The sequence below is a fragment of the Anastrepha ludens genome, chromosome 5 (assembly GCF_028408465.1).
Source record: "Anastrepha ludens isolate Willacy chromosome 5, idAnaLude1.1, whole genome shotgun sequence".
Taxonomy (NCBI): domain Eukaryota; kingdom Metazoa; phylum Arthropoda; class Insecta; order Diptera; family Tephritidae; genus Anastrepha; species Anastrepha ludens.
This window is the reverse complement of record NC_071501.1, coordinates 80943339-80970568: the sequence shown is the minus strand read 5'-3', so window position 1 is coordinate 80970568 and position 27230 is coordinate 80943339.

The following is a 27230-nucleotide window of genomic DNA, read 5'->3' as shown; positions in this document are numbered from 1 at the left end:
CTCCATGGGATCGAGTATGACACGGAGTCAAGGCGAATTAAGTACTGAAGGTGTAGTCTTCACAAAACAGTAACTTTATTTTTCGCGATTTTGACAAGTCTGACGTCAGCTCACTTTCCAACACAAAACAAATAAAAGGACGGGCATTACATGTTTGGGAATATTCAGTGAATGGCTTGGTAATATTGTGATTTGCGAGATTTAAACTAAACGAACTTATGAAAGCGAGGTGGCGCCAGTTAAATTGTGAAAGCACAAATGAATATAATGCCCCCAAATGTAGTTTTTTGAGTTTTTCTACGGATGACCCCGTGCCAATAAAATGTGAGTATGCGTATAATTTCATGTAGTTTCCATTGCTTTCGTCTACTCTTTGTCTTTACAAAGACGTGATTCCCCTTCCTTTTGTTTGTTTATTCATGGAACCTGGCGACACAGCGAGTTTGGAATGCGCAACCTTATATTCTATCATTTTTGGGGTATTATGCATGAATAAGTTTCTCAAAAAAAGAAGAATAATGCTACCAAGACATTCTGGTGACGTGCGAGCCGAAGTAGCTTTCACAATTTCGGTTAGAATTCCCACACCTTGTAAACTATCTTCCTTGCTTTGTACGGCAAAACCAAGTCGCTGGTTACAAATTCGAGAATTTTCTCGGCAGAGTGCAACAAAGAGTAGTAGTTATATGTAAGTATGTCAAAGGCTTGATAAAATTCTAAGTATCTAGTACAACAACAACAAAACATCCCAACACAAAGTTAACTCCTCATACCTTGAGAACTTTTTCAACAAACTACGCGTTCACCTCCATCTGATACGAGTATCAATTAAAAACAACTCTAAAAGCTCATTTAAAATTTACTCCCATCAATGCGGTGAACAAGTTTGCATAGGAATGTATTTTCTTATCACTAACTTATGTAACATTCGTAAGTACACTTGTTGACAGACACATTTTGAGATTTTGTTGAACAACTTGTTACGAATGGGGGGCTGGGAACTTCTTGCCGCACCGACACTTCTGCTGGCACTTGTAAATTCATGTTCCAAATCATGTTTACCACGTATCTCAATTAGAGCAACACTTTTATCGAATTGCACTACTGTTTACGCGACAATCGATGACACTCCATGACAATTGAAGGTGCAAGCACAGTCGTACATATTTATAAATGAGGAGGGAGCCTCAAGAGTCTACAACAAGTCAAATAGTGCATACCTGGGAGCTACGTGTAAAAAAGTCATTCTGCGTCGCACTTCAATGACTTTCGATAGAACTTTTGATGCAATAATGAACGACGATATCTTTTGAATGCGGAAATTCTCACTTGGGATATATACACACATACACACATGCAGACGTGCTTGCATGGACGTAATACCCGCCTCAAATGACATTTATATGCATTTATTGCCGTTTGATTTCATGTACCGAATTTAAATGTTACTATGTGAGTTATGTTTTGGCCTAATTTCGAACAAATCTGACAATTCTGAACAAACAATAAAAATATGCAATATTTATGGTTTTATGTGTTAAATACACCGACCAAACTCTGCATGAGGGTCTCATTAGCCGATGCACCACTATGAAGTACACTCCCATTTATCGAAACTTGAATCGATGTATACATATATGCGTGTATATATGTATGTATGTGTGAATGTGTATGAGTATATGACAATTTGAACAGCAATTATGTATCGAATTATTGAGTAAATCTGTTTGGAGCTGTTCTAATAATATTTGATGCGACAAAGGCATTTAACTTGAAAATTGAAGTTGAACATTGCCCAACCCATGGGTACTTGACATTTCGTTGCAACATTCACTAATTGCTCGCGACAAGTGATTGCAATCACAGTCAAACAAAAATCGTACCTATATGCGCCAACTAAATAATGTAATATTACACATATATTTTATAATAAATACTATAAAATAAAATAAAAAAGGTATTCAGCAATTGCATTTTGTAATACTTTAATTAAATGAGCCATAAAATTGCACTTCAGAGGAGTTTAAAGGTTCTTAAAAGTTTGATGTTCGTATGAAAGTTTCATGAATATTTCAGAATTTTGGACAAATGTACCCAAAACTAAGATTTTTTTAGCGCAACTAAGTTTTCGCTGTTTTTTTGATAAAAATACAACTTTATTCTGGAAAAATGGTTACAAGTGAATCATTGAAAGTATTGCCAATCGCTGGCTACTACATTTTCTCATATTTGTGGTAGATCTCGTATACCGTCGCGGTAAAAGTGTTCATCTTTTGAGGCTATCCACGGATCAAGCCATTTTTTGATGTCTTCATATGAATGGAACTGCTGGTCAGCTAGACCATGTGCCATCGATCGAAACAGGTGATAATCGGACGGCGCAATATCTGGAGAATATGGCGGGTGGGGTGGGATTTCCTATTTCAGTGTTTCCAGGTAGGTTTTAACGTGAGGCCGAGCGTTGTCATGCTGTAGAATCACTTTTTCATGCCTCTCCGCGTATTGCGGCCGCTTCTGGCGCAGTGCTCGGCTCAATCACATCAATTGAAGTCGATACCGATACCCAGTCATGGTTTCGCTTGGTTTTAACAGTTCATAATAAATAACACCAACTTGGTTCCACGAAATACATAGCTTAACCTTCGCAGCGTGAATATTCGGCCGAGGCGACGGCGTAGAAGCATGACCTGCCCGGTCCCCATGACTTCCTTTTTTGCCGTTTTTGCCACTGAAGCAGTTATTCACAGGCGAAAAAACGACGTTCAACATCCCTTGGTTTTAATTCATAAGGAACCCAAATCCCCTGTTTCTGAATCGTTCCCAAAGCATGCAATCGCTTGGAAATGGATTGGCGGATAATTTCTAATACTGAAGCAAGCTCTTCTTGCGTTTGACACGGATCCTCATTGGGCAATGCCTCCAATTCAGCGTTTTCAAAGGTTTTTTGGCTTTCCTTCACGCGGACGGTCGTCAACATTAAAATCACCGTCTTTGAACCGATGGAACCAATTAAAGCAGCATTTCCAGAAACTTTTTGTAGCTCTCGATGCGCTACGGCCGCCGTTTTTTCGAATGAAAGAGGAAAATCAACATTTCCCGCAAATGACGATTATTCGGCACAAAATCAGACATTTTCACAAAACCAAAAGTATATGATACCAAAACAAAATCACTAATGTGTCGAAGCAGTTTGCTTACCATATGTCCAAGCTTGGTTTATGACGTTTAGGTTATGTTAGAATCGACTAGCACACACTGCTGGCGGCATCTATTGACGGAAACTTAGTTGCGCACCTAATATTTTTAACTTTGAGTTTACATTGCGACTAGTGACAAAGAAAAATATTATTAACTAACGGGGAATTTATTTTGAATTCATAATATGAGGTACATAAAACACTTAAGGCGTGATTCTGTTTACTCCATTACGTCTGTGGGTTTTTTGCGTTTCAATCTTCTTCTCCAATTAGTTGGATTAACAACAATAGAGGGCTCCGTATTGACGTGGTTTTTAATCTTTCATCATGGGCTTTTGCTGTCTTTTTTATTGTGCCTGCTACCGAGTCAATTTTAAGGTAACGCTCGAGATCAGCTCGATCACCAACTGCACATTTAATAATTTTATTCTGGAACCTTTGCACAAGTTGAATGATACTTGGCTGGAGTAGTGCCATAACTAAGCGCTGTAGAAACATATAGGCTTCAAGATTTGTTTGTATATACCTATGAAATGATACTTTTTTTAATTTCAAACGTTTATTAACAAAAAACGGTTACAAATTTAATCTTCAAAATAATAGCCATCGCTAGCGACACATTTTTCCCATCTCTCAGGCAATTTGTGGATGCTGCGCCAAAAAAATTCGCCGTCTTTGGCCGCAAACCAATCATCGAGACATTTTTTGGCTTGTTCGTGAGAATTGAAGCGCTGCTCGGAAAGTGCGTGGCCCATCGATGCAAACAAATGATAATCGGAAGGCGCCAAGTTTGGTGAGTAAGCCGCACGCACCAGCGGTTGCCAATCGTACGTCTCCACCAATTCCCGGGTCGCTCTTGTTCGATGTGGCCGTGAATTGTCATCAAGAAAATCAACAAGAAAAATTACTTTGTGACGCCGATCGGCATATTCTGAGTGTTTTCGGTGTATAGCGCTGTTCAAATCGGCCAGTTGTCGTTGGTAGCGTGCACCGTCAACTGTTTCACCTGGTTTTAATAGCTCGTACCAAATCATACCACGCTGATCCCAGAAAACACACAGCATTGCCTTGCGGCCGAAGCGATTTGGTTTGGCCGTTGTTTTTGGTTTGTGGCCGGGCAGACCATACGATCGTTTATGCTTGGGATTGGAGAAATACACTCATTTTTCATCACCCGTAACGATTCGATGCAAAAAAGACTTCCTTTTGAACAGGGAGAGCAGCATTTCCCAAGTGGTTTCACGATGTCCGCAAATCGTAGTTTGAAGGCACGAAATTTGACATTTTTAAGAGCGACAAAAATGCATTGTTGTATGAAACGTAACAAACAATGAACTGAATATTGTTGATAGATGGCAGACGAAAAAAACAAGACATTTGGGAAGGTTTAAAAATACTCCGTATTGCAGTCATATATTTATTTTATAGCTGATTGTAATTATGAAGTCGAAGCGTTTTCTGTAAAGTAGCTGAAACGCAGTTTGGATTACAGGGCATATCACATGTAAAGAGCAAATATAATTAAGGGACAAAGGGCAAAGGGGAACCCATGTTTAATTTTTTTTAGGCATGAATATGAATCTTCTTGTTTTATTCTGAAGTAGCTGTCGGATAAATTCAAACGTAGGATAATGAAGTATGGCTTGAGTAGTAGCGTATTTTTTTCTTCAGAAGCCCATAGTGGCATACTTTGTCGAATGCCTTGAAGACATGAAGGAATACCGCAGAGCAAGTTTTTCTTTCTTCAAAAGCGTTTTTTATTTATTTCACCAGGATAAAAAAAGGTAGTTTTACTTCGTATAAACTTATATATATTTAATTCAACTAATTTTTTTGTTATTATTTTATAAAATTTATTTTCAATTGAATTGAAAAAAAAATTAGTTAGTTGAATAAATAGTAATTAGAATTTCAAAATCTTATTAAGAGTTTAGAACGTCTTAAATACTCACGCAAAAGACAATACACAAGTTCTTGAGGAATCTCAAATTTCAATTACATGATTTTCAGTATTTTTTTTGTTATTATTTTCAGTATCCAGCACTAAACACCCGCTCTTCTTTTATGATTTGTAAAAAAATCATACCGATATCAATTAACAGGTTCTCATTAGATAAAACTGTTTATTTACTTTTACTTAGGGAGTCACATAGCGTGTTTTCTTGGCTTATCCAACTCAGTATAACGATCGATTCGCACGGGACCGATCCGCATCGTTTTTATGGATGTTGGCCGCACTGATATAAAACTATTAATTTGATTGTAATAATACCTTTATTTATATAAGCATGTTGATGTATTCTTCACAACTTTTCCTGTTTGGAATATAACAGCTATGAGGATGGAGAAATATTCATAAAAGATGTAAATCGGTGAATAAAACGCATAATACTGAAAATCAGCGTAATATAATTTTTCAATAACAGTTTATGCCTAATGGCGAACATTAATATTTTCTGCAAAAAAACTCCTTCAACATGAAATTTATCTGTGATATAAAAACTTTATTAATTCACTTTACATAAATTCATGTTTATCTAACAAAACGAACAGTACATATACAAATTGATCTAGATCTCTATCAGGATCACATCTTTGTTGTTGAATTGGTGGGCAAGCAACTACAGTTGACTAAAGTTTTATGCCGCCTGCAATCGACAGATCGTTTTTTATGAGAAGATTTGACATGACAATGGGAAGTTTACCATTATCTACCGAGGGACAACCACTGTCAGAAAGAACTTATATATATATCATCTGATATTTCGTGCCCGAGGCTTTGAACCTGTGCACTACCGCACCAACCTATTCCGCTAAGGTGGCTGAAGAGGTTCTGGCGACCAACAATGATTATTTACGTTCATATTAACCGCTTCAAGGTGTAGCGAAAAAGTGAGAGCAGGCCAGCTGAGAAGAAGTTGCAGAAATGATTCCATCTCATACTCCAGAAAGCTAGCTTCTGCTGAAAGAACTTGGAGCAATCCCAAGTCGCACAGCATGAACACCTGACTGAAAATGTCCGGTAAGGGTACCTACCAAATTCGAGCGCTGCGGCTTTGATAGCCTTAGAAGTTCTCTCGAGCGCCCCCGATCTACCCGTGGCCGAAAGGATCTGGCGACTTTACAAGTTTTCGCACTAGCCGAGTGCTCGTTGAGTTAACGTAGACCGACCCCACGTTCTCAAGGGAACCCCAATCATCTCATTTCACGATAAAATCGTCTTCAGGTTCGCCTGTTTAGGCAGATCCATCCAACTCCATTCATAGAGCACTTCGTCCATTTTACGTGCGGCCTCATTGCATGACGGAATCAGCGGCCCGTATATTTTTCGAAAAGAGGAAGGAGCTGCCGTTACTGTGAATGGCGTGCGCTATCGAGCCACTCTGACTGAATTTTTGTTTCCAAAAGTTAATCAGCTAACCATCGACGAACATTTGGTTCCAACAGAACGACGCCGATTAACAATTGATCGATTGAAATATTTCAGCCACAATTGACGTCATATGCCCAGATTTATTCGAATAAATAGTCAAAAATTAGACTGGTCGAATGCAAAATGTAATTATATGCCGGTTATCATATCCAAAAAATAAATTCCATGAAATTTTTCACCGGTTACATTTAAAAAAAATTATTATATGCAGGATATTATATTCAAAAAATATATCCATGACATTTTTTACCGGATTACAACCACAAAAATTGATTCCATCGATATTTAAGTTCCCAATCTCTTAATAAAACAACCGCTTCTATGTTTCAAGAAAAGTGGAATGTGAAACTCGTCGGTGCAGCAATGGTACGAAATTTCGAATCATAATCGAGCAAGCAGCACTTGAATTGCACGCAAGCATAAATTATTCCTCCAAATGCAACTTCAAACTAAAACAAAAGACTTCATTTGATAGTTTCTCAAAACCTTCATTTTATTTATCAATGAGTTATTGATACATGTGGAGCCACAACGATATTGTTTTTATATGGTAAGTAAAACCCAGTCGCTAAGTACTCGTATTACCTTTATTTTATGGCTTTATATAGTAAGAATTGCATTGTATTTGGTGCATTACAAACAAACATACACGCCTGCGTGTGTTCTCCAAAGTGTCGCTCGTTTCCAGGAAAGACCAATTTGTGAGTGACACCTTCATCTGTATCACTAAATTATGCACCTTTACTACACAAAAAAAAAAAATACAAAAAAAGGGAATAATTTAATAAAAAAATGGGAAAGTGCTAACCACTCGATCCTGTTTCATATGTGGCTATCGCGCTAAGCAGCCACACACGCAACACACATTCACACGCATACACGCACACATGAAAATTCCCAACATTCCCTGCGGCTGCTGTTAATGTCGCTGTCTGTGATATCTACGTCTATTTGTCTATTTTTGTGTCTGCGGCCTCACCGCTCTAATCAGCTACGCCGATCAGAGGCCGAGTTAATTGACGACATTTCAATAGCACCATCACCGAGTGCTATCCTTAATGACATCACACTAGCAGGCAGCTCTGTAGTACTCAAAACGTAGTGCATTTGCAAGGCTGCTAGCTGTACGGAGTGTGTATGGCTGTATGTAGCTGTGTGAAATGGCTGCACACATGCGGTGGCAGCTTGGCACCATTGAGCACCTTATCAATTCGTTCCCCCGACCCCCTCTAAGTATGCTCATCTTTCATATAGTCACCTCTTCATGCCAATGGCAATTTGGTATCTGAGGCGTTACGCTCTAGGTGCGTGCGGCGCTTTATCGCTGACATGCATCATCAGGTGAAATTTGTAACAGCTAAAAATGATCGCACACTCTCTTGAGTTGTCTGGCGGCTGCAACGGCTGACAGCATCCGCGCCGGAGGTCCATGCCGATCGACATGGCCATCGACTGTGGGTTAGTTAGAGTCAGCGCCTATGCTGAGAACTTAATTGAAATTATCTGCTTTGTTGATGTTGTTTTTATTATTTGTTTTGCTTGCTATTCATGTCCAATGTCATCCATAGTCATATCAGTTACTATATGTGCGTAAGCGTACAGATCATATTTCCCATGAGAATCAAAGTGGTTGTGGTGCTGCCATAGTTTTGTAATATGAATAAAAAAATCTGAGTTTTTAATACGGACTGATAGCTCATACGGAGCTAAATAGGTAGGTAGGTAGGTAGGTAGATACTGATTCGAAAATGCATTTCTTATTAATTGCATGGAACTATCCCTAGTCTGAGGTATTCGCAATGGTGCTTCTCGTGTTTTTGTTTTAGTAGTTGTAACATCACAACTTACACCCCAAACGTTGTGGAGGAATGCAGATGAAATAAAATTTATAGACCAAATGGCCGTGTAGATAACGCAGACCCTCATATGATCGATGAATTCCTTCTATAAACTGATGAAACTCTACTCCCTGTTTCTCCGTCTCTTGAGTATTTTGTTTTTACGGCTGGGCCACCAACCTTGCGCAACCCCACGTAGGTCAGTGAGGAAAGCACATGTGAACACATCTTAAGGCCTCCAGTTCTGCCTGTCATATCACATTTTTATAGTGAGCCGCTTGCTCCAAGTACAGACACTTGCTTTCGACCGGATTTCACATGATGAATCAGACGTCGAAGAGAGTTAATTAATTTAACGAAGTTTACACCTCCGATCTGTGTGTTCCCCGGGAGATATTTAATTTCTCTACCCGTGACTGAGAGTCATTACGCTATACGTCATCTGCGGACGCGGCCTCTAGGGATAACAGACTCCTCCCTATTGTAACTAGTACATATTCGGCATGGCTGCTGATGCGTATGCCCATTAACAATCGTTAGATTTTCTAGATCATGCAAAGAGCTTCCCGATCCCTCAAATAGAAATGGTATAACGCATACTAGTACGAGAACTGAACCGAATTTTAAAAGAAGAAATAAAAGAACTGAATGAAATTAAGTTTGAATAAATTTAAATTAGTTGCTTATTATGAAATCCCTTCTAACAAAAAAAAAAGTGATAAATAAATCCTTGAATGTGAGGAATGGTCTTCAAACCATTACTACTTTTTTGTGTAAGTGGAATCAAAGTCTGATGTGCCCAACGCATCTTAGCATAAAGTTACGCGGCTCGAAAAGCACGTTGCGCCGTTGCTCAATTGACGAAAAATTTGCATTTGAGAGTAACAACAAAGTTATCAATACCTCTTAAAACTGGTATACAGGGTCCGGCACTGGCATTGGCTTCAGTTATCTGTTAGTTGGCTAAATGACAGTCCCGAATATTGTTTACAAGCGCGCGGAAGCATTTTGCCGAGAGTACACGCGAAAAAGAAAATCAGTAATGGATTTCAAACGTAAAAATGAGATTGCATTATATTTGGCTGGGAAATCACAACCGGCGATTGATCGTGAGCTCGACCACCTTAAAGTAAATAAAGTTTTTGTTTATCGCACCATTACTCGTTACAATGATACTGGTAGCATCACGAAACGTCACGGCGGTGGTCATCAAAACACTGCAACGTCATGTGAAATGAGTCAAAAAGTGAAGAAGCAACTTGAGCGAAAGCCCCGACAAAGTGCCCATCAAATGGCGAAAGAACTGAAAATATCTGACCGTAGTATCTGCCTCATACTGAAAAATAATATCAAAGTCAAGTCTTACAAGATCCAAAGGCGCATGATCTCACACCAAAACAGCAACAAGTCAGACTTAAGAAAGCGAAGCAGTCATCAAGGTAAATGCGGAATATTAGCGGGAAAGTATACTGGAGGTTGCTTTGAAGTCCTGAGCAGATAAACATTTCGGTGGGAGACCATGGATGTTTCAATAGGACTCGGCATCATCTCACAAAGCGCGAGTGATCCAAGAATGGCTAAAAAATAACGCTCCGAATTTCATAACGTCCACACAATGGCTCTCAAATTCACCAGACGCGAATCCGGTGGATTATTCTCTTTGGGTTATTTTGAAGAGCAAGGTCCGAACTCGAGGCGCTGAAAAAAGCCATTGCCCGCAAGTGGGCCAAAATACCTGCAATAGCTGCATACATTCGGGCAGATTGCGATTCGTTTCTGGACCGTGTCAAGGCCATGATCAAGGCAAAAGGTGGCCATATCGAGCAAAAGTAAATTTATTCTTAATTTTCTATTATTTTCACACATTTTTTCACTTTGAATTGAATACAAGTAATTTTCCAAACTAAATTTATGGCCTTTTTAATTGGTTACACTTCGAGTGCCGAACCCTGTAACTCAGCATTTTCAATGCTGCCAACCCCGTTCCAAGAGAGTTTCTTTAGACTGCGTTCATACAGAGAGACTTTTGTTGGTTCACCACTGCGAATTCTCTACTAATGTTGCCCATTGTGTTCACATACCTTGCAATAGTTAGTTTTCTAGTCTAAAGTCAACAAGGAAATTGAGAAGAACGACAACACAAACGGTGTTGACAGATCTCGAGCATCATAAGTAACGAGTTGAAGCAACAAATCTTTTCCTGTAGGAACACGATCTTAGTAATATTCATTAAGTGTTTCCAAACAAATGTAATTTTTGGTAGTTGCTTCATCTATTCGCTACTTGCTAACGCTTGGCGAATCGAAGAAACCTGTATTTTAATATTGTAGTATCCTCTTGAAACTGACAGCAAATTATTTTAAAAGGGATTTGAATTAGTTTAGAGTAAAGTAGAAATAAAGTGCTTCTTCCAAATGGCAATTGGTTTTTTATGGGATGGGTTTCTCTGTCAGAAATAGACTCCGCATTCTAGCGATATCTTAAGATTTATTTACGCACAAACAACGGCTACAGTGGTTATTTTATGATATCTAAAACCGTGGGTGCTTGTAAACGATGTATAGATATACAGATTTACTTACTCTCGATATGTTGAGAAGATATTTCGAGAGATTTTCATTTATATATAATCTCCTACTATTCCGCGAAGGAGCAAAGGGCCACAATTCGCTTGAGCCAAGCGTCATGCTTCTAAAAGTGTACGAATATTCAATGTTCCAAATCTAGTCCTATTTTTCATGCCAGAAGTCGACGAATTTAGAGCGGTTCGATTTGTCCGAGGCTTATTTGTTGCGGTTTCATTGATAGTATAAAGTTTAATATTAGCTAGTTATCCGCACACCTTTCCGATTCTAGTGCCGAGATTTCGGCTAAAGCTTCCACACTGGCTGCTAAAATTGTTGGCTAGTTACAAAAGCATTTCCCCTGACACAAAAGGCAAAGTTATACCGCCCTTACTTGATCCTCCTATTTCTTGGGTGCGTTTTGGCATTGTTCCACAAATAGAGGGACCTAAAGTTTTTTTATGCCATCTCCAAGCGGCAGATTGTTTCTTTTGAGAAGGTTTTTCAAGCCAGAAATACCCTCGGAGGCTTGCCATTGCCTGCCAAAGGGCGATCGCTAATAGAAAGCAACTTTTTCTATGATTTGGTATTTCGTGCCTGGGATTTCGATCCCGTGAACTTCCGAACGGTAGTCAAAGGTACTGAAAGGTAGGTGAAATGATTGAAGTACCACTCTGGCTTTCCCCAAGTGGCACTAAAGCGCCGTTTTGATGCCAAAAATACGACTTTCCTCAATATTAAACTGCCACTTAAATGTGGCAACGCTCAGCCCACAATTTTAAGCTGCCAATGTCAATGCAATGCATCGCTGCTATCAGTGCCTTGACTAAGTATCGTGAAATGTGTATTTTGTGTATTTTGTGTTCACAGTGTGACGTTTTAATGCGCTTGCAGCGCTGGTGGTCAGCTGCCGGATGGACTGGTGCGTCACAAACACTCACACGTACAAACATACAAACATTTATATGGATGTGTATGTGTGAATACATAAGTACATACATAATTGGACTTATTGAGTAACGACTTATTGAGAAGATGCGGGGTTGCTATCACTACTCTGCCCTGCACGCTGCCGCTGCGTGATGGCTTGATCACTTTCTTAACACATTTGGTGACAAAAGCAAGACGCGAGTGGCGACATAAATGAGACGTTAGTCGGTTTAATTAAATTGTCTGCGTGTCTTTGGGATATGAGAACTCATCAAGTGCCTGCCAAGCGAAGCAGCCAAAAAAGGGTGTTGGACATTAATGCTGATAAAGCCAATCGCTTATGATGCGCTGGGATGGGATAGAAGGGGGCGAGAAGTACTTAAAAGTACCATGGATGGATATGTCAATATTCGGAATGGGAATGCGGGCAGAAACTGTTTCACTTTAAAATATAATAAAGGCAGAAATAGACTGTTTACTTTAGCTCCCAAAATATGTACTCGCGTTGGGATACTTTTTCAATGAGCACAAAATTGTCAGACTTTAAAGAATACAAAGAGTTCATATTATCCCATTTATCGGATGAAATATTGTTATGGCTTTTTTTCGTTGTATTTTTCTCATTTTATGTGAGCCCTTGTTTTTGTTGTTGAGCTACTTCTACTGTTGTGCTATGTTGGTGGTTTTTTAAGACTACCCTCGCATGAAGTAAACAAAGGCGTTGATGACCAAAAACAAAAAACAAAAAAAAAATAAAGTAAGAAAAAAAATAATAAAATAGTTGGTGCTTCACTTTATCAGTTCGCTTTGTGTATTTTGTGGCATGTAAACTTGAAGTTGTACAACAAAAGAGAAATGGAAATGTAAATAAAAAGTAAAACTTGGAAATTCACACGCATACACTATTCCTATGTGTGTATGTATGTATGTCGGTTTACTCATCTACACCTACACCTACACCTATGGCCCCATTGGCGCAGCAAAGTGTAAGCGCACACCATTTTTATGATTAATGATTTAAGTACGAGGAATTTCAACATATTTTCATGTTGCTACAAATCGTTATTACACATTAAATGTTCCCAGCCAGGGGTTAATCAACAACAGCCACAATCACAATGCCAGCAACAGCGCACACTGCGCTGTAACAGCAACGGCAATGGCAACGACAACAGCCAAAGCAACAGCCAAAGCAACAGCCACAGCAACAATCGCTGCTGCCATCACCAATAAAACACGTCGGGGCAACAACACGAAAACAATACAATTTGAACACTGAACGACATGAGCAATGAATACCAATGTGGCTAAAGTCGCAGCAGCAACAGCAACAACAATAATGCTACTCATTATAATAGCATCAACAATGGCAACAACAATCGGGCATGTAGTGAACAACTTGCATGCAACACACACACATCCATACGCATGTATATTTGCGTTACTCGTGAAATCAATTGAAAATAATTTGTTAACTTAAATAAGTGAAGGAATGAAAACGACCGACAGACCAACCGACCTGCCAAAGTGGTGAATGGTTTGCGGTGAGTAAACGCGTACGTATGGCAAATGCATGGCTCAAAGGATGAGTAGTGGTTAGTGCAATGTGCTGGGAGATGTGTGGGAGGAAATGGATCAATGAGTAGCAGTATGCGGAGCAAAAGGTATGCAGGCAAACAGCTGAAGGCCGATGAAAAATTGGAATGATGGGAATTGGAAATATATACCACATAAGACGAACTTGGTGGTAGATCAACGTGCCTAGAACAGAAAAATCGGAAAATATTTTTCATTGCTTGACATTTCCTTCAGTTTCAAAGCAGCCCCCTTTCTACCAACTCCGCTTTCTGGTATATTATGGCCAAGTTTCGACCCTATTAAAATAAGAAATATTGAAACAAATTGGCGATATTCAGCTTTGAACTCAACGCAAGCGACTCAACTGAAACGGGCAGAATTCATGAAAAAAACGAATTCATGTGAAAACGCGTCACCAATGCCAGACCAATTAGTATAATATAAAGCTTCGCCGGCAAGTTTTGGGGAATCCACCGAATAGTACTAACACTGAACCTTCTGAGCGCCAATTCTCAGTATCTCTGAATGGAGTCATGTTGAATTCAAGAGAGGTCTTCAAAGTGTACTGGAACCAGTTCTTCGCTCAGAAAACTCCGAAGATCTTCAAGATGCAGTCAAAAATAAACAAGACTGAGCTAAAATAGAAACGACAGGAGCCTTGTTATGGTAACTTCGTGTTTATTTATTCAAAATAGTTCCCTCTGGCACCGATACGCCGTTTTGCGCGATTTAAAAGCTTTTCGAAAAAGTGTTTCAGCTCATTGACCTGAATGCCCTTCAGGATGTCGGTACAAGCCTTTTGGATGGCCTCTACGGATGCAAAACGTTTTCCTTCCATAGCCAAATGCAATTTTCCGAATAGGTAGAAGTCACAGGGAGCCATATCAGGCGAATACGGTGAGTGATTCATGGTTAAAATGCGATTTCCAGTCAAAAAATCAGTCACAGAAGTGGATCGATGAGATGGTGCATTATCATGCAATAAGCGCTAGCTTCCTTCTTCGCGGTGTTCAGCTTAGATAGAAAATTGTTGGCATGAGCTCCTTGTGGACAATTTCCTTGGAATCGTAAAACAAATGAGCATCGACTTGATTTTTGACTTCTCGGGCTCGTCTGGGGCCTTCCATTCGGCACTTTGACGCTTAGTTTCAGGTTCATGTTGGAAACATCAGGTTTCATCACCAGTTGCAATGTTGTAAAGGAAGTTCTCGTCTTTTTTCGCCTCTTTTATGAGGTCTTTCGAATGTGGAATTCTGCGCAATTTTTGGTCCTCAGTTAACCTGTGCGGAATGAAACGTGCACAGACCTTTCGTAAGCCCAAATGATCAGTTAAAATGCAATAAATCGATGTTTCGGAGATATTCAACTCCGTTTCCATGAATTTCAACTATGATTGCGGTTCATTTTTAATAAATTTACAAACAATTTCGATGGAGTTTTGGGTGATTACTGATTCACAACCATCTCTGACACCCCTCATGAACTCTATTACGAAATAGACAATCATCGCCATAAACTTTTTTTATCAAATCAAATGTTTCGGTAAACGTTTTACCGATTTTAAAACAAAATTTGATATTAGCTCTTTGTTCGAAACTCATTTTTGTACCGATGATACAAACATACTGACACTTTAGACGCAATAAGTTCGCTTCCACTGAATCGAATGTCACCAAGTTTTCATTGGAAGTCAGCTAGGGATGTAAATTTCATCGCAATAACTCATTAAAAAGATGGCGCCATCAAAAACATTTTTAAGACGCCAGTTTTTTTTAGTTTGCACTTCAGCTTGTATTTGTTACAAAGTTAGAAAAAATTTTATACTCAAGCAAAAATATTGCCTTTAACTATTCTTTTTACTTATTTCCGTGGTTTGGAGATTCAACTATATAAGGAAAATCAGTGGCTGTCCGGAAAGAAAATATATGTTGCATAGTGTAACTTCTAACTATTATTTTTTTTCGTCCAAGACTTGTATTTATTATCTATTTTTATTTTGCACATAAAAATATTGAAAAATATTGTAATTGTTTTTATTAAAATTCTGTTAAAAGAAATCTGAGTTAAATTTTTGTTTTCGGTATTGGTACAACATCAGTTCTGCTTATTTATATGTAATAAATATATTTTCAAAACGTTTCCCTACCACTAAACCTTAATTCCAACAGGATCAAGCGACGCTATTTAATCCCTTTTTATTTCCCCGGTAATTCATTAGAAAAATCACAGTACACCAGCGTGGGGTCCTATTGTACAAGGGTCACTTGCAAAGTGAGAGAGATACCACCACTGGTGTGTATAGAGGTTATGCGTAGTTAATGGCATCTCTTGGAAGAACACACACCAAGTTTTAGCCAGATCGGGTCATTTCTTTGAGTTTGGCATTCGTTTGAATCGAGGAAGTCGAGTGATTTTCCTTTTCCAACACAACAACGAACCAACTCACACCTTAGCAGTTGTGGTCGCCAAATTAATGGGAAGAGAGTTTCAACTTGTTTCACATCCGCCTTAAGCTCCAGAATTGGCTTTCTTAGATCACTCGGACTACTATTTCCTCCCTAATTTTAAGAAATGGCTAGCGGGGAAAATATTTTATTCAAACGTGGAAGAGATTGCAGAAACGAATAGCTATTTTTCTGACTTGGGCAAATCCTATTATTCGAAAGGGGTCAACAAACTAGCATAGCGTTGGACAAAGTGTATAAACCTAAAAGGAGACTATATCGAGGATTAAAAAACAGTTTTTATTTTTGCACGGACTTTTCATACGGCCCTCGCATATGCATGTTTGTATGTGCAGGCATGTGGGTGGAAGCCCATCAAGTGAATGACTGACGGAGTGAGCTTTAAGTACTTTCCGCACACGAGCCTTGCGAACGCAGCGGCATCTCAGCCTCATTAACAGCGCCATCTTCATCATCACCGTCATCATCAGCACCATCCTCATCATCACCATCTTCATCATCACAATCCATGTCGAATGACAGCAAAAGCAAGTTGAAGTGTCCCACCCTTGTTCGAAGCCATTGTTGGCTACGTCATAAACACCAAATAATCACAAATTTGCTTCAACTCAACAGTTTTTGCTCACTCCTCAACGCATTGCCTGCTTGCGTTTGTTTATTTAGTTTGTTATTTTTTTTTATATTTTGTTTTTTGCTTTACTTTTTCCAGACAATAATCGCTGAAATCAATCGATCAATGTAATCAATTGGCATTGTTTCATTTAGCTGAGTTTACTTTGGAGTGTTCACCGGATTGAGGCTGTTGTTGGATTTTGTTAGAGCCGCTGAAATCTGTAGCGGCACCGGGCATCTGTCGGGCCCACCTGTGAGAAAGGCGCAGAAGAGCATGCCTCCAAAGCACATATGGAAATTTGTATGCATAGTCACTTGTGTGCATATGTATGTGTGTGTGTATGTGCGTGCATTCAAACGTTCGCCTTCAAAAATTGATAATTAATTTTTCGCTTTTAACGCACAGACAGTTGCTAGAAGTATCAATTTGAAGGCTGGCAAACACTCATGCGCACAGAAATCATACATATTTACATACATACGCACAAGTTTAGATATTTATATACAAAAAAAATAAAAAAATTGCTTGATTGACAGGCATTTGTTCTGCTCGATACTAGCAACTGAATGAATTCTTTGCTGCCTTGTGCAGACATGCATACATACCTACATACAGCCGTAGTAATATATAACTACACATATATATGTATATATATACACAATATATAACTACAACTTTAAGTCGTTTTGTATTTTTATTTATCTACGAGTTGCCTGCCATTCATGCTTTTAGCCTTTTAGGGCGTTACTGCATACTTAAGCAGAGTTTCAAGTGTTTTGGATTTTAAGCGCGATCCCCAAATACTCGTTCATGCAAATTGTCAAACCTGATTGTTATTTTATTGTCATATTTGCGCCTATAATACACAGTGCTTTAAATTTTGTGATATTTCTATGGTAATTTAAGGTGAATATTAAATGATATTTTGCGTTATTGGTTCGCGTGTAAGTAAGTTCCTACTTTGTTTTTATGTACGTAGCTGAGTTTTCTAATAGTAATAGTATATTGAGCAATAAATTCATTAATTCATATTTAAAAAATTTTATTTTTTTCAATAAACATAAGCATCTCGCCGAGTGAATTTGTGCGTTATTACCATTTGGCTAGTTCCGGGAGTCAACTTTGGATACGAGATATCAAATGTAAATAAAATAACAGAAACTATTTTTTTGCAACAAAGCCATTCCAGATTAAACATAAAAAGCTTCTGCAACATGGTTTTCGATTTTGCTCAAATTTTGCACATGAGCTATGTTATTGTACTATACCTATATGTATGTATATATATGTATATTGGCCCAGCTCGTTCTGCTATTTGTGGCGTGCGTCTTGACGTTGCTCGACAAATGGCGGGACCTACAGTTTCAATTCGATTCCGAATGGCAGATATTTTGTATGAGGAGCTTTTTCATGCCAGAAGTACACTCGAAGGTTTGCCATTGCCTGCCGAGGGGCGACCGCTATTAGAAAATAAAATTTTAGCCGGTTAGTTTAGGTTAGGTTAAATGGCTGCCCTTGCAAGGGGCAAGCCTTGGATTAGAGGATGACGACCAATAGTGGCAATTTGCGTTCGTAGTAACCGCTTCAAGCTACTGATGAATTTTACCAGGTGTAGCAAAAAAGTGAGAGGCCAGATGTGTAAATATTTATCCGACGAGAACAGGGCAGCTGAGAAGAAGGTGCTGAGATAATTCGACCTCATCCCCTACACAGCTTTTGCAGGAAATACATGAAACAATCCTACGTCTCAGCGCATAAATACTTTTCGGACAATGGCCGGTAAGAATACCTACCTAATTCTAGAGCTGCGGTTTTATTAGCTTTAGACGTTCGCTCAAGCGCACTCGATCTACCCGTGGCCAAAAATATCTCACGCATTGCACGTTTGCGCACTAGCCCAGCGCTCGCTGAGTTGACGCGAATACCATCTTTTCAGGATCCCTTTCTAGCCAGCTTATCAGCCCAGCAGTTTCCGTCTATGTCGCTGTGACCGGGAACCCAAATGACCCAAATATCGAAATATTCGGATGCAATAGAGGGAGAAGTCAGGTATTCCTGGACTAATTTCGAACGCTGTAACTACAGAAGCAATCCACTGCTTCCTTAATTCCGGCTACCTCCGCTTGGAAAACCTTACAAATTTGAGTTTGATGGGGAGCTCCTCGCACAATACGCCCCCACAAACTTTCCTACTGGCTGACTGGCCACATACATTGTGAGTTTTCTTGAAAACTTGATAGTAAATTTCAATTCGAAACATTGCAAAATGACGGCTTCTGTTGGAAATTAAAACAAAAATAAAAAAAGCAATTTAGCAAAGATCCGTATGAACAAAAATATTCCTCACTCGATTTCAAATGCTGTAAAATAGATATGAAAAATTGAGTTACAAAATTTGGTTTCATATTTTTTGTATAACAAATAAAAATAACTAAGAATAAAATACAATCTGATCAATAAAATAATAATTAATATATATTAGCGATTAAAAAGTTGCATTCGGCAGAAAAAAAATTAATTTTTACTAATTGTAAAATTAAACGAAATGGAACTCGAGATCTCATCAAATTCGCAATGAGCCGGAGTAATAGGTTTATAGGACTTGTAATTCGTTTTGAATATCTTGTGATAAAAAGGGCAAGACTTCTTGCCAGATTACGAAAGCTAATGCGTTGCAAAAGAAACCCAATCAACGTCACCTTGTATGAAATTAAACCCAAAAAACAGCGATAGAATAATCGGGCTTCTGCAATCCAGCGACTTTAAGTTGATTAATAACACGCAAAACCTATAAAAGGAAAGTGGGACAGAGAAATTTATAGATCTTAAGGCAAATTTAATAAACATCTTTTGTTCTATTCTTGAGAGGGGAAATTGGTGATTAGGCCTCCAATTAAAGAAGCATATTCCAACCTAGGCTGAACATACCCGGCAAACTGAACAGTAAGGATCTGAGAAGTTTTAACTATTACGTCTAACAGAATAGAGTATGATTTTGAGGTAATAAACTGATGTGAGTTGAGGAGAAAAAATTGAAAATATTACAAATTTTCATGTACGTCAGCCGAAAATTTTACCCCAAGACAATTTTTTTTTATTTTAATACTGCCCGCAATAAATTAACTATCTATGTGAAACATTTTGATAACGACGAGTTCGGCCATTTTGAATATGCACTTAAATGTTGATAGGTGCTTTGCTTGCACGTGTTTCGGCTCGTCTTCGATTATTAACTATTCAAAAAGATGGATCAAAGAACCTGTATCAAATTTTGTGTGAAAAACGAAATTAAGTGCGCGGATGCATTCCGAATGTTGACTGTGTCATACGGAGTAGCTACTTTGGGCCAGAGCAACGTTTATCGATGGTACAAAATGTTCTCAGAGGGCCGAGAAGATGTGAACGATGAAAAGCGTGCCGGACGCCCGAGCACTTCAAGAACATACGAAAAAATTGATGAAGTGAATAAAATATAATAGCATTGACCAATCGTGGAATCACCGTTAGAGAAGTTGCTGAGGACCTAGACATATCGATTGGCTCGTGCCATTCGATTTTTTTCAATGATTTGGGATTGGACGGCTCATCGCAAAATTCGTACCAAAACTGCTCAATTACGACCAAAACCAGCATCGCATGAACATTGCTAATGAGATGTTGGACTCTGTCCACGACGACCCAAATTTACTCCAGAGGGTCATAACTGGTGACGAATCGTGGGTTTATGGTTATGACGGGGAAACCAAAGCTCAATCATCTCAATGGAAGCTGCCGCACGAACCAAGACCGAAAAAAGTGCGCCAAGTTCGGTCGAATGTAAATGTTTTGCTTACAGTTTTCTTCGATTGCAGAGGCGTTGTGCATCATGAGTTCTTGCCACAAGATAAAATGGTCAATAAGGAATATTACCTGCAAGTTATGCGCAATTTGCGTGAAGCAATCCGCCAGAAATACCCGGATTTGTGGAAGAACAAAAATTGGCTTTTGCATCAGGATAACGCCCCTGCTCACACATCGTTGCTTGTGCGCGACTTTTTGGCCCAAAACAACACACCAATGATGCCACACCCACCGTATTCCCCAGAAATGGGCCCCTGTGACTTTTTCTTGTTACCGAAACTGGAGAGGCCTATGAAAGGACGATGCTATGCTACGATTGACGAGATAAAGACGACATCAAAGGAGGAGCTGAACAAGATAAAAAATGGTTTTTTGAAGTGCTTCGAAGATTGGAAAAAAAGTTGGCATAAGTGCATAATACCTCATGGGGACTACTTTGAAGGGGACAAAATAGATATTAATGAATAATTAATATTAATTTTTCAAAAAACACAAAATTCGCGATACTTTTTGCACACACCTCGTATGTATGCAGGTATGCATTCATGGTAGTCGCTTTGCGTAAATCATGTTTCATTCATATTTCATATTTTCCTCATATTTCCTCAAGTTAGAAAACTGTTACGTGATATAAAGAAAATTTGGGCAGCTAATTGGACAAACCTGAAGTTATAAAAAGGAGCTGAGTTGTGGTAAGAGGTTCATAAAGAAAATAAAAAAACAAATCAATTATCGAATTCAGAAGCAAGAATAGAAGAATTATAACGCCTGTGGTGGCACCTTTATTGGCCCCTTAACAAAGAACTTGACTTAAATTAGTTATTTTCAATATTTCAGAAGCAACCTTAAATTATTATTTTTTAAATACCTCTACTTGGAGTCATCTTGCATTGTCCACTCCTAGTGGAAACCAGTTTCGCGACAATAATTCCTCGTTTTAGCGACCGCAAAATTTTGCAATTTGCCCAAGAGATTCGCCGCAGTAGAAAGCTTTGCATATAAGTAAGCAAGGGAAACTAGCTAATAGCAGGAGTCTTAAAAGTGCAGCAGAATTTCCACACAGTGAATTAAATTTGCATGTACCCAACTCAATCACGAGTAAAGAGGGCTCAACCACATCGAAGTCGACATTCCATCTGCTCATCAGCGCATTTGCATCAATGCAAATTCTAACAATGTTTGTATGTACGCGTGTAAGTATATGTGTGCTGAAAAGAAAGAAGTGCTTAAGTTTGATTTTGTTGTTTTACAAGTGAGAACTTTTAAGCACTAAACTTTTAAACTGAAACATTGTTTTTTTCTTCGACACTGTGGCTTTCTTACATGAACCTTCTTCTCGGATGAGCTCCAAAAACGCTATAAATTTTTTCAGAGGACTGTTTCATAGTGACCTTGACGCACCACCGGCTTCATTGACCCTATCTAACATTTTTATGGTTAAAACTTGAAAAGATGGCGTATGAAAAATGGGATGCTAAAATGATTGGTCAAATGGTCTACATGCGATGTATTTCTCTCGGCTTGACTTTGTGCTTGAATTGAATTAAATTCATTTTCCATATATGTATGTATTTCCAAAATATTTTTTCTCTTAGCTATTTTTGCTTTTGCAGAAGTTCATACAGCCGAGCAACTATAGGCGTGTTGTGAGATTTTTAAGCCGTCTTACAAATATGCAGCGCTTAAAAAAATTCTAACAAATGTACAATTATATACAGTCTTTAGTCTCAATTTAGCGACTAACAGACCACAGGATTTGGAAAAAAATGTTGAAAAAATGTTTAAAAAATCTGAATTCTGTATAGGAAAGCAATACATTCCATTTTACGCTCTTGTTCCTTAAGACAATTTTAAGGAGTTTAAATCATTAATTAACTTAAGTTACTATTATTCTGTTGACGGTCTTCCATCGATTGCATTCTCTGGTAGCGAATAGAGGAACGCTCGGCAGATATGCAGGGTAGATGGGAAATGAAACCCAGTCGCGCAACAAAATTGGTAACACCTGCTTGAAGGACAGTTTTCTTCTATCCCCAAGCTAGCCCACCTAAGCAATCTACTTAGTTTAGGTTGCATTAGGTGAATTGTTTGTCCTTCGACGCACCTAGGCCAGTTAGAGGCCCCTTGTGATACCACCAGAACTCGACTGGGCCCTCCCCAAGTAATGCATAAAGCAGTTCCTGGAAGGGAGTCTTCCCAGAAGAGGAGGAGGGATTGTTTCAGTGGCCCCACCATTCGACGCGGTTGAGGACGGTCGGTGTAAGTGCGAATGCATTTGGAATCCGACCTCACCCTCCAAACAAAAAACAAAAACAAGCATCAGAAGTATTCTATCTTTGCTCTACTTGGCCCTCTTTGTACTGACAATACTAGCTCGTTTGACCCTCGCAACATCCGCAATGTTGTCCAGAAAAGTAAGACCGAACACTCTCAACCGTTTTCTACACAGAGTCATGCACCCGCATAGAAGATGTTCGACTGTCTCTGCCTTTTCTATATCCTGACAGCTTCTGCATCAAACATTGCATGGTGCTCGTAATCTCCTGGCATATCTTCCTATTAGCCAATGCCCAGATAGAGCACCTACTACAATTCTTAAGTATCATATTTCCTACTCAATTTGAGTAGACTCTTATTGCGACCCATGTTCCATTCGTGCTACGCTTCTCTACTGATAGCGCAGGTTTTTCCAGTTGGGATTTGGAACAGCAATGGGGTGTCTAAAAGTTTACATGTTGCCAAAGGTATGGGTATGTCGACCTTGTTCTGACTAATTTGGAGCGAGAAGCCCAATATAGCTAACTCATCTGCCCTACAGTCCCCTACTTACTGGAATGCAAATTGCTAACGAACCGTTTGACGCCCTAATTGTTGTTTTTTGTTTTTGTGTTTTTTTTGTCGGGGCAACTAGCAAGATCAGCACTCAGACAACATTAAGTCCATTATACTGCACCCGAGTTCCCCTTTTTAATCTCTTTAAATGTATCCGACCTCCGGAGAAATCTGAGTAGATCTTGTGGTGCCAAGGAGCCAAGTTGATCGCTTCTTAAGACATCAGTGCCAAAGACCTCATCTTGCTCCCCGCATACTGGACAGAGTTCACTGTCTGAGATGCCTACCTCTTCCATGTGTGTAGCCAATAGAAAGTGGCCAATCATCAGTCCAACCAGCTCCCTTCAGTCTCTTCAGCTTAATGACAGGTGGCCCTGCGACAGTTGGCAATGGGTTCATTTTCAGAGCTTCACCACAATTGAGCCTCTGGCAGCACCACACTGTATCTGTTTTTAAGTACGACTACTGATGGCATGGAGTCAAGAGCATGGAGATGCCCTATGCTCCACTAGGAGTTAAAGGAAAACATAAATTTAAATGAGATAAGCAAAAGTTTCTGGCGGCACAAATTGCTAAAAATCAATAAAAATACTTACATCAAAACTCCACTTGGTGATCATTTTTAATACGCATATCATCGTTCTGTTCGTATCTCGATTTATGATTAAGTCTACTTATGCGTTTTTCAATTTTCCCCCACACATTTTTGTGCGACCGAGCTATGCAGTAGGAGAAACACCATCATAACACACTTTACATGTTTATGGCAGCACTAAGAGAATAGTGAGAAGTTTCAGACTTTACACCTAATTGATCTGCCAGCTGGCACCTGCCACCACCGGCCCAAACCCGACACCCGCTTGCCAATCGCCCCACTCACACTGCCACTACTCCTGCAGCAAATTGCCAGTCAGCTGTTCAATGATTCAGTTCCTCAGTTGTTCGGGTGCACAGGCAGTCAGGATTTGATCATTGCATTTCATTTGTCAGAAAAAATAAAAATAAAAACAAAAACAGCAACGAAAACGACACTACCAACGTTGGTGGATTGGTAGTACAGCAATCACAGCAGCTGAATAGTATGCATATATATACATACGTGTGTGTGTGTGTGTGTATGTTTGGAAGTTCACTGGGATTGCTCCTCCGTGGGAAATGGCGTGTGCCCTGGAGCGTGTGCCGACCAATTTGACTTCTCGCTAAAGCTGGACTTGGCAAAAATATACGAAGGCAATAATTCAAAAAATATTTGCAGACACCAGTCATGTGGCCAGGTCTGCCTGGGAAACGCTTGTAAAACATGTGCGCAACAACTGCAACAGCAACAATGCGAGAAGCATAAGGCACCTCACTTAGGCGCTTTACAATACGTAATAAACACCCGGTGCTGGTTCCTGGTTACTGGTTACTGTTGGTTGGTGGCTAGTGGCTGGTGGCCGATGGTCGATTGGCAGCACTACAAGCAGCAAGCGGCAAGCAACTGCAACCGCAACAGCAGCAATAAACGCAGCAACAGCAGCTATGGCAAGTACACCAATAAAGCTAGCGAATGCGCGCGAATTGAACGCGGCCAATGAGGCAGCACCAACAGCACCAGCAGCAGCGCGCGAATTAGTGACCCTGCGACGCAGTAAATGAACAGGAGAGGGTGAGTAGGGGTAGGCGTTGATCATGCCGTGTTCTGCATATATAAAATATTTTGAATTCGTTACGAAAACCCATACACACACATACAAACACATGCACGTACACACCTACAACTGAACACAAGTAAAAGAGGTGTAATCAGTGGACATGAAATCACGCAGCAGCCAAAGCAATTGGCATTCGGCGGCAGTCAGGGCCATATTGTTGCACCAATAACAGCATAAACATTAACAATAATAACAACAACAGCAACGGCAACCTCTTCAAAAGCTTCCATTGCATGATGCACGGTCGCGCCCGTCCCCGCATTGACTACCAACACAGCAAATCCTACGCCTTCCCTTAACAAAGTGATCGGCTGCTGCGGCACGGCCCCTTTGCCCACCCACCCAAACCTGCCACGCTGGACAGTCAGCATAATGCGGCGCGTAGTCATCATGTTGCTGGATGTGTGTTGTGTATGTGGCTGCCGCAGTGGCAGCGCCGAGGTGCCAGATACTCTCCAGAGGCTAGCTGGCATAGTTTTGGGCAATCAGGCTGGCCAGCAGCAGTCAGACATGCAAACGGGGCAATCAGTCGACGGAATGGATCAACGGCCGATGGATGGTTAGCGAACTGAATGCGCCGCTGGTGCGGTGAGGAGAGGCGAGCGTGAGTGACCTGCGACTGGCGACTGGCGACTGCTGAAACTGCTGACGACGACAACGACTTTGACTTCCACATTCAGTATGGCTGCCGTTGATGCTACTCGAAAGTTGCTGTTGCTGTTGGAGTTGGACCTGGAGTAGGTGGAACGTACATTTGCTTGCTAACTGCGGTGCTCGAAACGTTTATCAAGTTAATATTAAATTGTGATAGTTGTTGCTATTGTTGTTGTAGTTGGCAATGGTTTTATTTATTTATTATGGTGGTTGTTGTTGATTACTGATGTTCGGTGGCATCCATGCCGAAAACGCATTCGGTTGGCCATCGTAAAACACGTAGGCCGGCACATAATGTTTGCTAGTCATGTCAGTGGCGGCCACTATCTGATGATTTTCTACTTTTTTCGCGTTTTTTTCGTTTTTGTTTTTTGGTTTATTTAAATTTTCTGTTTATTTCCATTTTAGTTGTTTATTTCCAATTTTTTCTTGTCTTGGTACTGACTGCTGCAATTCTTCCACCGTTCATATGCCAAGCCAATGTGATGATGTTTTGTTGTTGTTGTTAGCAGCACAAATGTGCAACGTGCAGCGCTCAGCGTTTTCTTAGCTGAGCTGCGATCTGCTGTCCGCTGTCTGCTGTGTTCTGTGTATTTAGCCGCAGGCGATTTTTGTCGCACGTTGAGTATTTTTAAACCATGAGAAAATCCTTTGGCGCTAATAACCCGAATTCCTTACATTAAATTTTGCTTGACTGCAATTTTACATACAAGTTAATATATTTCGTTCTCATGTATCCTTCTCGTGTTGAGGCAAAGTGATACATAAATACTTTTAGTTGTGTATGGGTGCCACAGTGCGGCGTGCCTATGTAGAAACATGCGTGGGTACATAAATGGTGGGGATTGTTTTTTGTTTTTTGAAAAGTGCAAATATGTACTAATGTAAATATAAACGGATTATGTGCCATACGTACGTACATATGTATGCCCAAGTTCATGTTTTCATGAATCCTTATGAAGCCTCTTGGGTTGTAAGTTAATGGAAAATAGCCGCCGAATGCGAGTGAGTTGTGGAGAATAAAAAAATTATTCCCAGACTTTAAAAAAATCATTTTAACTCTATAATGAAAACCATTTTTGTCTTAGAACAAGTTTGGTTGGTTGGTTGGTTAAAGTGGTGATTCTTCCAGAATCCAACTAGCGCTTCCGCGCCATTTTGTTGCAACATCCTCGTTGCCAACTTGTTGTGTTTGAGATTCTCGAACAGCGGTTGGCCCAGGGTTAACATTCTGTCCTTCCATAGGGCAGGGCATTCACAGAGGAAATGGAAGATTGTCTCCTTTTTCTCCGGTTGTTTACAACTGTGACAGTATGTATTGTGAGGGATACCCATTTTGGCTGCTTGTTCTTCGATAGACCAAAAGCCAGTTATGACTGTCGTTAGTCTCCAGGCGTCCCGTCGTTTCATTCTTATTAATGCCGACGATTGCTTGAGGTTGTAGGTGGGCCATAACGTTCTGCTAATTTTGCATTTCGTCTGGACTTTCCACCTACAGTCAGCGATTCGGAGGTATTTTTGGGAAATTGTGCTCTTGACTGCACCTAATGGGGTGAGTACCGATTCTGCAAGAGCGTTATTCATGGCAGATC